Below are 14,444 nucleotides of genomic sequence, written 5' to 3'. Positions count from 1 at the left end.
CTTGACTACTCCTTATCTACTGACCTCCAAGTCATGGATGAATTGAACCTCGCTAGGTGCACGCCACTTATATACAATCGTGAGACATCCCATTTTAAATACCCGCTGGCGTGTCACTTAGGTTGAAAGGGAACCTAAGGTGAATTGGCCTTTTAATGAGCATTCATGGGATGCAAATGAACATAAATGTGACTCCTGATATAGATAAGTCAGGAGAATAAAATTCCAAACTTATTTTCCACCAGCGGGAAACTGACTTTTTCAATCACGTCAAATTTAATATCCCCATCCGCCACAATTTCTGCCGCTGGCACGAGCGGAAAATTCCAACCAAAGGGCTTTAACTCCTTGAGTACTGTGACTCTCAAGAACAAACATAAGACAGGTCTTTTCCTAAGTTTAAGAAAAGGAAGAATAAATGCTGATTTCTCAATGATTACTCTTTTGAGATGGAAGCTGGAAACATTGCAGCCCTGATGATTCTCTTTTGGTTCACTGAACAAATGGAGCTTGATAGTTTCTGGCGATGAATTTGTAGTGGCTTTCTACTTGCAACAATAGGTTACTGGGTTTGCTGCAGTCAAGGTGCAGTTGAGCACCAGTAATGAAGATCTGGCTTGGTTCTTCAAATCTGTAGACAAAAAGCTAGCCTCATTTCTCTGCCTGTTAGTGGGTTCTAGACAAGGTTTTTCCTTTGCTGGGCTGGATATTGTCCCTCTGAATCCTTGGCTGGGGTTTTCCGGTTCTGCCTACCATGGGACTGGAAATTCTCGCCCGAAGTCAATGGAGCTTTGGCTGGTCAGTCAAATTTTCCATCCTATGTGCAACAATTCTAGCTGCAGGCACGATTGGAAAATCCCTGCCCTTGCCTCCCAGACTGACTGACACGAGGCTGCTCTAAAAATGTGTGTTAATAAATGTACCCTATCACAAGCTGATTTCTGTCAGGTGACCATAGTATCTGTTTTCCCATTGTTCATTCAGATGACGACTTAAGCATTGGCACACAAGAGAGCATGAATTCCAGTCATTAGCATCTACTTGTGATAGAATGGGTTTCTCCTTACCACACATTGGCCAGAATTTTGTGTGCTGCGGGCGGGCACTAGCCTGACCATCCCACCATGAAATAGCGTGAGATGATGTCAGGCAAGCATCCCAATGTCATCGCGCACTCACATGATATCTTGCTCGGCGGGCACGTGCAGCAGTCGGATGAGCGCCCACCAACAATTAAGTGGGCAATTGAAAGTGATTTTTCATGGCCTGTCCACTTTTACGGTTGGTGGACAGACCAATTGGCCAGGCGGCCTTTACATTTTTGTGCAAACCTTGAACCAGGGCGGGAAGAAATCTCCGTGGGGAAATAAAATAAAAAGATATCTGGAGACTGTTTTTTATGAGGTATGCTTTCAGGTGTTTGATTGTGCTGCTTAGATATATTTTGCTGCATTGTTGTTGTTTCATTTATTCTGTGGAAGTCTGCAGCTCCCTGAGGCAGCTGTCTGCTTTCAGGATGCTCACTGGAAGTGCTCACCAGCATCCGCAATGACGTCGCTGCCCGCCCTCTTCCCGCCTCCACTGACAGTGCTCAGCCTTTCTCAGCACGCGTTTCATGCTGGCTGGCTGTTAATTGGTCAGCCAGCATGAAATCGTGGTCGTGGGCCGATCGCAGTCAGGGGCTGATTTCCGAAACGCTCCGGCGCCTGCCGATCTCATACGCCTGATGAACGAAAAATTCTGGCGATTCTGTGGAATTCCATTTTGTAGCCAAAAAGTCTGTGGGGCCATTATGCCTTAATTTCTGTAGCTAGTTGTACAATAGCAGGTGTTAATTCCACAGAGGAGATGTGCTGCATTTTTAATGCCTTCTCAATACAATATTCCACAAAGGTCATTTACATTTTAATGTCCTGATCAGACAGGTAGGTTAACTTCCAGCCTTAGCATGTTTCATGCATATTGGCAGACACAAAGGGAGAAGTAACCTGGCCTCCTGACTCCATCATGTTTCAAAGTAAATTGCCCATTTTCCATGTTGTTTTTAAAAGTAAAGTGTTCATTTTTCCATAAAGCCATGGGTATAATTGTGTGGGCATGACATGACTGAGAAATTGTTACAATTAACAACAACCTTCACTTTTATAAGTCTCTACCATAATAAAGATCCAAAAGGCTTCACAGAGGTGACAACAATCTGACAGTGAACAATGTAAGGAAAAGTTGTGGTGACCAAAATCAAGGCCATAAAATAGGTTTTGAGGAGGCTTTTGAATAAAAGGTCAAAGCTAGGAAGGCAGAGGAATTTGGGAAGAATGTTCCAGAGTGGAGGTTAAGATGATTGTAGACTGCAGCTGAAGATAGGGTGGAGAGCTTAGGAATATCCAATATTGGTGAGCTACAAAATATTAGTCAGCATATGCAGAAACATAGGATTGAACAAGATTGAAAATATAAAGAGGGGAGAGGTCATGGTGGGACCATTAGTCAAAGACAAGGATTTTGGCTTAATATCCCCAAATGCATTGATTTCAGCGAAGATTGGTGAGACAAAGGTGATAGGAGAGTAGGAATTAGTAAATACCTGCAGAGTTTTAGATGAGTTGCAATGTGAAGTGATGGAAGAAATTCAAAGATCAGCAAGAAAAGTATTGGAGTAATCAAGTCTGGAGGGGACAAGAGATCGGATAAATATTTTAGAATTGTTTAAGGTTAAGGTAGTAGCAGAGTTAGATAGTTACAGTAGGGGAGATAAGCAGTCTTGGTGGTAGCTTGGATGAAGGACTTGAAGCTTAGAGTCAAACATAACATTGTGGGTATGATTTACTGGGCTCAGCTTGCATGAGCTGTTGATGAGGTGAATGGAATCCAAGACAATGGCACAGAAATTTTGGAGGGGGCTCAATGGGATGGCTTCAATCATGCAGATTTTTAAAGGAAGTAAGTTCTTGTTCATCGAGGACCTTATGTTGGATAAGCAGTTGAACAACACACAGGAGCCAAGGATGGTGGCAGAGGGGTAGATCTAGCTTATCATCAGCAGATATGTGAAAGCTGATGATAAGATTCAGGCCCAGATCAACCTAGCAGCAGCAATGATGAACAGTTTGCTGCTGTGCTCATAAACTTCCCTACTCGACCACTGCTGCGCATTTCTTCTGGAGCCTTCTAAGCCCTGCACAGAAATGTGCAGTGTAGCGTCTCTCGGGGAACTGTGCTGGAGAGGGTAGAATTGGCAGAAAACAGGATACAGCCCCTTTTTATGGTATTAGCTGCCATATGGTAAGTGTAAAGACCTAATCTTTGAAAGTTAGTGAATGGAGTGGGTGGATGTGGAGGGTGAGTGAGGTGAGAAGTGGGTGAGGTGGTAGGTGGGTAGGGTGGGTGAGGTGGTTGATGTGGGTGAGTGAGTGGTTGGGTAAGGGAGTGTTCAGGTCGAGAGGGTGTTAGTCAGCACTGGCTGGGTGGGGGTAGTCAAGCGGTCAGGGGGTTAGTCAAGTTGAAGGCTGGTCGGGTGGGGTGTAGTCGGGTTGGAGCGTTAGTCAGGTCTGGTTGGTGGGTAGTTGAATTGTCTGGGGGTAGTCGGGTCAGGTCAGGAGGGTAGTTGGGTGGTCTGGGGGTCTCCGAGGTGGTTGGGGGATAGTCCGGGGTCAGGGGATATGATTGGGTAACTGGTTGTGTAGTTACCCGGGTATTAGGCTAGGTTTTAATCTGTATAAAATTTCCAGGGTAACTACCTACTTAAGTACATTGTAACTGTCTGAAGTCTTTGACTCTAGCTCAGAGTCAGAGACATTCACAGAGGATCCTGGGGAGCAGGAAAATGTCCATTGAATGTTTAAACTTCTTGGGCAATCTCCAATAAGATCCATGCATCAGGACTTCCCACAGGGTCCCAATGGGCATTTTTAGTCATATGTCCAGTCTCTGGAGGCTGGAAGATTTGGCCCTCAATGTCTAAGAATAATGTTACTAGGAGGCAGCATGTAGGGAAAGAAAAGGGTCAAGCATGGATGTTCTCAAAATGACCGTATATGGGGAAGAAGGAGCCATTACAGGAGTTATGTTTGTTTGATTGTGGAAAGGGGAAGGTAGTGCTTAATAGGTGAACCACAGAATAAAGACAATGGAAGAGGATGGAATGACTGAATGTATTGAATGTCACATCGAGGTCATGGAGGACAAGGATGACTTTATAATTGACTGTTTATAGAATGTTTTCATGACAGTTTCTTGGAACAATATGTTGTGGAATCAGCTAAGGATAGAGCTATCTTAGATCTTGTATTGTGAATTGTAGCAGTGTTAATTAGTAATGTCCGAGTGAAAGATCCATTGGGAAATAGTGGTCATAATACCACTGAATCCCATGTTACGTTTGAAAGTGACATACTCCAATCACAAACAAGAACCTTAGACTTAAACAAAGTCACTTACATAGGTATGAAGGGAAAACTGGCTAAGGTTAATTAGGTAAATAGGCTAAAAGGTATAGAGGGAGACAACAGTGGGAGACATTTAAAGAAACAATTCGAAATGTTCAACAAAAATACATTCCATTGAAAAACAAAAACTCAATAAGAAAGACCCATCCATGGCTCACTCAGGAGGTTAAGAATAGTATTAGATTGAAATAAAAGTCTTGCAATCTTGCAAAAATAATAGCAAGCCTGAGGACTGGGACTGTTATAGAAACTAGCAAAGGGCCAGCAAAAAATTCATGAAAAAGGGAAAAATAGAATATGAGAGTAAACTAGCCAGAAATATAAAAACAGATTCTAAGAGCTTTTATAAGTTTATAAAAAGGTAAAGAGTAGCTAACGTAAGTGTTGGCCCCTTAGAAGCAGAGGCAGGAGAAATTATCATGGGGAATGAGGAAATGGCAGAGGCATTGAACAAATGTTTTGTCTGTCTTCACTGTAGGAGACACAGGTTTCATACCAGAAATTTGCAGTAGCTTAGGGGCTAAAAAGAGTGAGAAAATTAAGGACATTAATATCAGCAGAGAAAATAGTATTGGCGAAATTTAAGGGACTAAAATCCAACAAATCCTTGGGACCTGATGGCTTACAGTCTAGAGTTCTAAAAGAGATAGCAGCAGAGATAGTGGATGTGCTAGATAGGATTTTCCAAAATTCCTTAGATTCGGGAATGGTCCCATCAGATTGGAAGTTGGCAAATGTTACACTGCCTTTCAAGAAAGGAAGGAGAGAGAAAACAGTGAACTACAGACCAGTTAGTCTAACATCAGTCAATGGACGTCTTAACAATGCACTTAGAAAAGCATTGTATGATTAGAACAAGTCAACATGGGTTAACAAATAGAAATCCTGTTTGACAAATTTATTAAAGTTTTTGAGAATCTAACTAGTAGGGTAGATAATGGGGAACCAATAGATGTAATATATCTGGATTTCCAAAAGGCATTTGATAAGATGCCACACAAAAGGTTAATAGACAAGATAAAAGCTCATGAGGACTCGAAACGTCAACTCTTTTCTTCTCCGCCGATGCTGCCAGACCTGCTGAGTTTTTGTTTTGGATTTCTAGCATCCGCAGTTTTTTGTTTTTATAAGATAAAGGCTCATGTAGTTGGAGGTAATATATTAACATGGATAGGTTGGTTAACGGACAGAAAGCAGAGAGTGGACATAAATGGGATATTTTCAAGATGGAAGGCAGCGAATAGTGAAGTGCCACAAGGATCAGTGCTGGGGCCTCAGCTATTTACAATCTATATTAAATACTGAGAGGAGACAGAGAGTAATGTGTCTAAGTTTGCTGATGATACAAAGTTAGTTGGAAAGGTAAGCTGTGGGGAGGACAAGAAAAGGCAGCAAAGAGATATGGACAGGTTAAATGAGTGGGCAACAAGATGCCAGATGGAGTATAATGTGGGGAAGTGTGAAGTTATTCACTTTGGTCATAAGAAGAGAAAAGCAGAATTTTTTTTAAAGATGTGAAACTTGTAAGTGTTGATGTTCAAAGAGACTTAGCTATGTTTGTACAAGGAACGCAGAAAGTTAGCACGCTGGTGCGGCAAGCAATTAGAAAGGCAAATGGCATGTTGGGCTTATTGCAAGTGGATTGGAGTACAAGAATAAAAAAGTTTTGCTACAATTTTACAGGGTTATAGTGAGACCACATCTGGATTACTGCGTGCTATTTTGGTCTCCATATTTAAGAAAGGATATATTTGTATAGAGGCTGTGCTCTCAAGGACAATTAGGGATAGGCAATAAATGCTGGCCCAGCCAGCGACGCCCACACCCGGTATATTAATAAAATAAGTTGGTCCCTGGGATGAGGAGTTGTCCTATAACGAAAGGCTGGGTAAATTACGCCTATATTCTCTGGAGTTTGGAAGAACGAGAGGTGATCTGTTTGATATATCCAAGATTCTGAAGGGGTTTGATAGGATGGACACAGAGATTGTTTCTACTGGTTGGGGAATCTAAAACACAGGTCACAGTCTCAGGTTAAGGGCCAATTATTTAGGACAGAGATGAGGAGAAATTACTTCACTCAAAGGGTTGTGAATCTTTAGAATTCCCAATCCCCAGAGGGTTGTGGACGCTCCATCACTGAATATATTTAAGGCTGGCATAGACAGTTTTTTGGTCACTCAGGGAATGAAGGGATGTGGGCAGCTGAAGTTGAAGTCCAAGATGAGCCATGTGGTGATTGTTGCTTTAAGACTAGCCTGACTGAGTGTGCGTCACGTGGTCAGAACAGCCAATCAACACCGAGCGTGGGAAATCTCCTAAGGGGATGGAGTTTTCCTGACATAGGGGACTGTATTGCAGCCTTGCGAGAAGCTGGCAGCTAATGCAACAGCTCTATAAATAAAGTTCATTGTTCAGCTAAAGAAGCCTCTTGGTAGTACAACTCTACCAGCCATGATCATGATGAATGGTGGAGCAGGCTTGATGGGTATTGTGGTCTCCTCCTGCTTCTATTGTGTTCTTGTGTTCTTATGACATTTAGTATAGCCTTGATCCTGTAGGAAGAGTAGGAATTGGATTGAAGGCATTCAAGAAGGAGATAACATGATAGGCACTGAGGTTAGTGATGATGACATGCTTATGAAGATTATAGAGGAACGCCAGGTTCAAGGATGGGTTTTTGAGAGTGGTGAAGATGACAGTCTGTGAGGGTGAGGAATTGGGCCAAAGGAGAGGGAGCTGTTGACAATACCATAAATACTAGCTGAGGAGCAGGTGGCTGTGATGTGGAAGATAGCTTATCAGGATTGAGGGTACATGAGATGGATGTCCTGAAATGCTAATCTAGGCGATGGCCAGGGGGTAAATAACAGAGAGTATGTCGAGCAATGTGGAGTGTGGCAAAGGCTTTGTTGCAGAGGGAGTGAGGGGGGGTGGGGGCGGATCTGGATGCTGGAAATGGTGCCTGACGCAGTCGAGTATAATTTTGATGTCTGAAATGTAAAATCCAAGTTGTTGAAGGTGCAGATGGTGGTGGAGGTGAGGTTGGTGGTGCAGAGGTAGGGCTCAGGAGAAGATTGTCATTGATAAAAGAGCCTAGTATTATCTTTAGTCTCGAAAATAATTCTGGAATATTGAAACGATTTGGATAAAGAGAGAGAGCAGATACATATTTCTTTTGATGGCAGTGCCCCTGCCGGCAAAGAGTGAGGGAACTGGACCTGGCTGACGGCACCTTTCTGGAATCTAATTAAAATGGTTCACAATGTCAGGTTGTAAGTGTGGCGTTATTTCACACTAACTACGCAGAGGAAAAGATTGGAGACTGCCAGGCTGTGTATGGGGAAAGATTTTAAGATAGGAATGATGCCAATTCTTTTAAGGGGACAATAGTGTGTTGGGGCAGGGCTTCTGAACCCATCCAAAATCCCATGGATGGAATTATTGGAGTAGTCAGGCTGGATGCCTCTGCTGGAGCCCATTGAGTGGCAGAAGCTGGAGCGGAATCTCACCGCACTCCGGGAGGGGAGGGTGTGTGGTTACGTGGGATCTGAATCAGGTCAAAGAAAATAGCACACTCATTTTTCTCACATTCCTCTTATATTCCCTATTAATTTCCAAAAATGTGGTCTCTGTCACACTCAACACAGAATTACCCTTAATCTGTATTAAGGTTTGAACTCTATTCTTCGCAGAGGATTAGTAAATCAAAAGCAGTTGTGAGAACTGTTCAGTCCTGTGATTTTTTTTTTTGTTCTGCTATTATGTTATTTAATCATTTATCAGGTATCTCAGATTAAGTTCTGGAGAATAAATTTAATGATCCTGTGCTCCCAAAAGGGCCCCACACTCAAAGGGAATGTGGGCCGCAGAATCGATGCTATAGTGTTTCCATCTGTTCAACTGTGGCTCCCTGCTGGGAGGGTAGGATTACTGAATTTAACCTTATAGATTTACAACTGTGAAATCCTGAGACTTGGGGTGTCTGTGGCTTTATGATCCTTGCCTCTACCAATGCTGCCACCGTGTGGTGTTTTGCGGAATCCACAGTTTATGTGTGTTTTCTCTGGTTCTCTTTGTGAAGGCTTTGCTTTAAAAAAGATGCCTCACTTGACATTTGTTGATTTCCTTGTGTAAAAGCTACATAAAAAAGAGTGCAGTGAAATATTTTAACACATTTAAAAAAGCTGTATAAACAGCAATACCATATTCTGACACAAATGTCCAATGACATTTGAATGTGAATTTTTCTCCACTTCCCTGCATCAAATTGGGCATGATATTGGCTGAAAAAGGAGAAAAATGGGGCAGCAAGACTGACTGCCCCATCCCTATCCTGGCCTTGATTTACTGCTGGGACAGTCACCGGCCACTTCTCTGTGTTTACTGCATGTAAATGATGGCGAGGAGGGCAGTGCTTTGCCTTCCATCTCATTTCCCTCATGTCTGCCCCTCTTAGTGCTGAGGTTGTCTGGCGGAATGTAGCAGTAGGTCCAGGTTAATGAGGGTAATAGCCCCAATGTGCAGAAATGGAGGGAGAGGTCTTAAAAGAAGCCTCCCTCCCTCCTTCACTTATGCCCCTACCTTTGTAGCTGCCTGTGGGGTTCCGGCTGGCAATCGATATCTTGCCAGGAACTCTCTCTGCAAAGCCAATGAGGCCCAACCAATGGTTCGAGGGCAAATTTAGCTCTTAATTTCCCGATAATGCACAAAGAATAAGTGGCGACAAGTACAGTTAGATTGGTGTTGTTATAACATGTAAGTCTGCGACAGTGTGCATACCATTGCGGGAGCACCACCATCATCACAAGGAGCACAGTGGCAAGGCAACTAGGAAACAGCAATAAGTGCGGTCTTACCAACATTGTACACATCCTTTGAACATTGATATTAAAAAAATCTAATTGTGTCATTAACCTGCCAAGATGGAATTGATTATTGATCCTGAGTTATAATTTGTTCATGATGAGACCTCAATGCTCCTAAAATAGTATTAGGCGGAAAATTGCAGGATATCAATCCTACTACCAGTCACTGACAACAGCTGCATGACCTTTATTGATTTGTGTGTGTGCATATATCATATGCCATCTTTGTGTTTTCGCATTCCTTATTTCACTTGTTAATCCCATGGTACTATTTTGAAGAATTGCTGAGGTGTACTCCTCAATGCCCTGCTCATATTTATCCCTCAATGGACAACACGAAAACAGATTATCTTGTCATTTACACATTATTATTTGTGGGAGTTTGCTTGCTGGAATTTTATGCAGAAGCGGTGGCCTCTTCCCCTAGCTTAAAAGCCAGGGGTAAGGTTGTCTCCACTTGGCATGGGCACCCTGCAGCCATTTAACAGTTGTCAGGCCTACGATTGGTTCAAGGCCAGACATCCATCCCTATCTGGGAGAAAATCTGGCCTCTGAGAGCTGCCGGCCAATCAAATGGGGTGCCTGGAGAGGAGGACCCCACCCCGTCCCCATGCCTGCAAAAAAAGACTTCCCGCCATGGGTAAAATTCCAGCGGTGGCAGAAGGAGGCTCTTACGTTGCCATTAATAGGGCCTCAGTTGGTCCATGCTGAGCAAACCATCCGATGCCTCCCCCTTAATGGGTAAAATCCTAGTGGATGTGGGTAGGAAATGGACATAGTGCCACCACCATGGCGCCCAATTTTACCACCCCTTTCCCCCACCCCGTCTGCCAACCAACCGCTGAGGGCGGGGTGTGGTTACATAAAATTCTAGCCATTATGTGCAAATTAGCTGCCACACTTTCTCTGTACAACAGTGGTTGCACTTCAAAAGCACTTAACTTGCTGTAACGTGCTTTGGTACATCTGTTGACTGAATAGAACTAATGGCCAGGATCTTTGGGTCAGCGTGCATGGGCGGATGCCACTCACCTCCGCATAAAATGACGCGCGGTGACGTCAGGCGTGTGTCCCAATGTCACCACGCATCTTTCAGATCTTCAGTTCTTTGGAGTGCGCACAGGAGTTGGCTGCACGCCCGTCGAACTGTTAAAGGCCTATTAAGGCCATTTAAATATCGATTAAAATAATTACCAGAGCTGCCCATCCAACCTTAAGGTTGGTGGGCAGGCAAAGAGCCCAGGTGGCCTTTGCATTTACCATGAAACCTCATCCATAGGCGGGATGAGGTTTCATGACGGTTTTTAAACTTTAATAAAAATTTTTAATAAAATTCATAGACATGTTCAAGTTCATGAGGGGACATGTCTTAATTTTGTTTTCCTTCAAATTTTTCAGGGAGATTTCTGCACTTGATTGCGTGCATGCACGAAAGAATGTAGGCCCCAGCTCAGCCTCCTCCCCCCACCCGCACAGGGAGCGCTCAGCGATTCTGGGTGTGCGTCACGCTGGGCGGGCCTTAATTGGCCAGCCCACATAAAATGGCGGTGCACAGCCGATCATGGGCAGCGATCGGCTGTGCGCCCACTCCTGCTCAGCACCCCCAAGGGGGAGAAAATTCTGCCCAATGAATTGTAAACACAATAATTTTACAATTACAACACTTTATAATGGGCCTAAACAAGAAACTCACATTTAAACTGTGTTCATACCTGTGTCTAAAACTAAAAGTTACTGAAATTAAAAATAAAAGTTTTAAAAATAAACATTTTCAAGCAATATGTTCACTATAGAAGATAATATTTACTTACTATCCAATTTCTAAAGTACAGCTGCCCCAATTTTAACCCGGCATGCCTAGTGGAAACTGACTAGTGTTACGATCGAATCAGAGACCAGTAAATTTTTGCTTAAAGTAGAGAAAGTTTGAAATCCCAGTTACTTGCTAAGAGAATAAAGCCACAAAATTCTGTCTCCCTCACAAGGGATTTCAAGTCTTCACTTTCGAAGATATAGCCTCTGAATTCCCCCAAAAGCCAGTATGACTTGGACTGCCTAAATCACTGCCTATCTCCCAATGGGTTAAGCTCTTCTCCTGAGACTACATTCCACGGGATTCATAAAGCTGTACTCCAGCATTGAATTACTGGCACAACTTCAGCTCTAGCTAGCTAGCTTTACTGCTGGCACTGCCCCTGGATTTCACTGAACTCCAATCTCCCCGCTGCACCAGCTATCAATGGCTCCTAGAGCTTGCTCTGAGCTGTAACCCTCTCAGCAGCAGTGAGCCCACAACTTGCTACTGCTTTCTCAGCTCACCACGACTTCTCCTGAGCTCTAACTACACAGCTACCAACCAGATCCTGTAAATTCTCCTGAGCCCCAGCTAAACATAGCCAGTTAACAGCAACACTTTGGTTGCCTGGAGCTTTTTCTTCTGCCTCCCCGTACACCCAGTCAACTGGGCTTACCTTTAACCGACATCATAGGTCCCATAGTTGGGCAGACTGCAAAGGCCACTGCGGAGGCCACCCTCCATAATCAGGCAGTGTTTAAATTAAAATGACTTTCCCAGCCCCAGCCTTTGATCTCTCTCCCACCATCATCAGCTTTTTGGAGAGACCATTCCATTCTCCTTCCCAACACTATCATGGGGACTGAATCCTCGGGTCCCCTGCGGCATTGGTTTTCCGCTCGATTTCCCATTCATGACTGCTGGTTTTTGTTATTCCTATGAGCTTCAGATGGGAGGAAGTGCAAACAAATTTAAACAAGGTAAAAATGTTGTGGGTCCTATGCCAAGGAGTCCAAGTGGTTGGGGGACCCCAACCACTCCATATCTTTCCCATCTCACACCTGTCCCAGGTTTCAAACAGGGCTGTCAAGTAATTTGGTGAATTAAAAGTCAGCATGGAAAAGAAAAAAAAATCAAACAAACTCCTTGGGCAAGCTGATATATATCTTAGGGTGCTAAATAAGACAAATAGTTGGGGGGGGGTTGCAGAATCTGTGTGTGCTACAGGTTGATGATATGGAAGAATTGCTTAACCTTGAGGTTCAGTCAGACTAGTAATTGTTCGATGTAAAAGAGTGACAAAACTGAGTCAGACATTTAGAGAATCTATTAACATAATATCAATAACAGGTAATGGAAGCTCCTGCCTGTCAAACTTTGTTGACTATTTTAAGGCAAAGTTACAGCAATGGAGCAGGAATAGCTCTGAGGAATTTGCTGGGTGTTGTAATGGGGTCTGTTGGAACAGTTGTCATTGGGAAAGCATGCTTCTACCATCAACATCAGGTAAAGTGAAGTCGTCTATTACTTGCTGCTGAGTTTGGTGTGTAGGCACAACCAGAAGTGCTGAAAGGACCTCTCAGGCAGAAATCAAGGCGGTAGCAAGACTTAAATCAGCCCAAAATGCAACAGGATACACGGTGCAGAAAAAAGATGCAGTAAGGCGAGCCATTATCAATTACCCGGAAACCATGATGAATTTAAACATTCTGGTACGTTGTCATAATGAAGAGTGGGTCTAGGCTTGAAATCCTGATAGGCCTTTAATGGAATTGTAGTGAAGTGGTTTGCATGTCAGCCAATTTTTAGTGACCAACACACCCCTCCCCTGACCACATGAAGTCTATCTTAGATTGGTCAGATTGGCAGAATGTGATTGTTTGCATAATCAAGGCAGCCTGTGCATTTAGGGCTGCATCGGTGGCACTCATGGATCCACCAGCATAGAGCAGAGCTATCCAAAGTCACAATCAAAGAACGGTTCACACATGTTCCACAAGTTAAACCTAAGATCCTTCCCAGTTGAAGAGAAGAAACTTTTAAAATAACTTTAGTTCCTAAACAAGCCATCTACCATTGTTTTAAATGTAATCAATCCCTCTGATATCAATTATGTCTTATGTCTTCCATGGAGTCTCCATGGAACCTATGCAGGCTCTCAGGCATACTGCTGGCAAATAGGATGTAAGTCCTGAGATAGTCCATCCCTTATGGTAATAGGTCAGCTAGAACATTTGTTTTGTAGTCTCCCTACCAGAATTTTACTGGCCTGCAGAAAAGACATGAAGACCTGGTGAAATTGGGTCCTGCCTAAGATTCTGGCCCCCACAAGGTGAGTCAGTCTGAACTGTGCACTAGGCCCAATTGGAATTTCTGGTCCAGGGTGTTCTGTTGTACACCCTAGCAAAAGTATCATTGCACCACTGCAATTTGCTGCCTGCTGTATATCTGTGAAACAACAAGGGTTCAACATAGAGCAGGAGGGACTTGAACCTAGTCTAGCTGATGACTTACAAAATGCTGAGGATATTGCTGGTAACCTCCTTTACCAGCCTAGAGAAATGTTTGAAGAAATCTTCTTCTATTTACATTAATTGAATTGTCCTCCTTAAGAGCTTCACCATAGCCTCAGCCAATGGAACTTCACCTTAATTTGTGTCAATATCTGTAGAACTACGCTGCATATTATTCCTGACACCATATGATTAATGTCACGGTAAGAACACTCTTTGGACATAGTATAGAGATTAAGGCAGCTCTTGACTTCAGCAAATGGGGAATCGAGATAACCTGCAAGTTGGTTGTAGCACTGCATCAACTGCAGAAGCACCTCAACCCTGCAATCCTTTTTTTCAGCATGTTTCAACCACTGGATAAGGATGATGGAGAGGTTCAGAAATATGGTCATCAAGAAACATGGCACATCCTCCTTGGCCATTGCATGCTTGCTACTGCTAATGGGCACTATTACAGCAAAAATTGTTGAACTACATGAAAGCAACTTAGTGACAACATTGATACCAGTGGAACCCCCATCAAAAGTACCAAGACAAGGCACCAAGCCAGGTGCAGTGTCAGGCATACCTAAAAATGAGGTGTCAACTAGGTGGAACTACAACACAGGACTACATGCATGCTAAATAGTAGAAGCTAAGCAATCCCACAACCAATGAATCAGATCAAAATGCCGCATTCCTACCACATCCAGTCATGAGTGTTGGTGGACAGTTAACAAGCAACAGTAGAAGGAGCCTCCATGAGACCTCAATGATGATGAGACCCAGTCCAAATATAAAAGGCAATTTCCACCAGTGGTGGGACCGGAAAATCCCAGCC

This window comes from Carcharodon carcharias, chromosome 1, assembly GCF_017639515.1.
Source record: "Carcharodon carcharias isolate sCarCar2 chromosome 1, sCarCar2.pri, whole genome shotgun sequence".
Classification (NCBI taxonomy): Eukaryota; Metazoa; Chordata; class Chondrichthyes; order Lamniformes; family Lamnidae; genus Carcharodon; species Carcharodon carcharias.
This window is presented reverse-complemented; position numbering follows the sequence as displayed.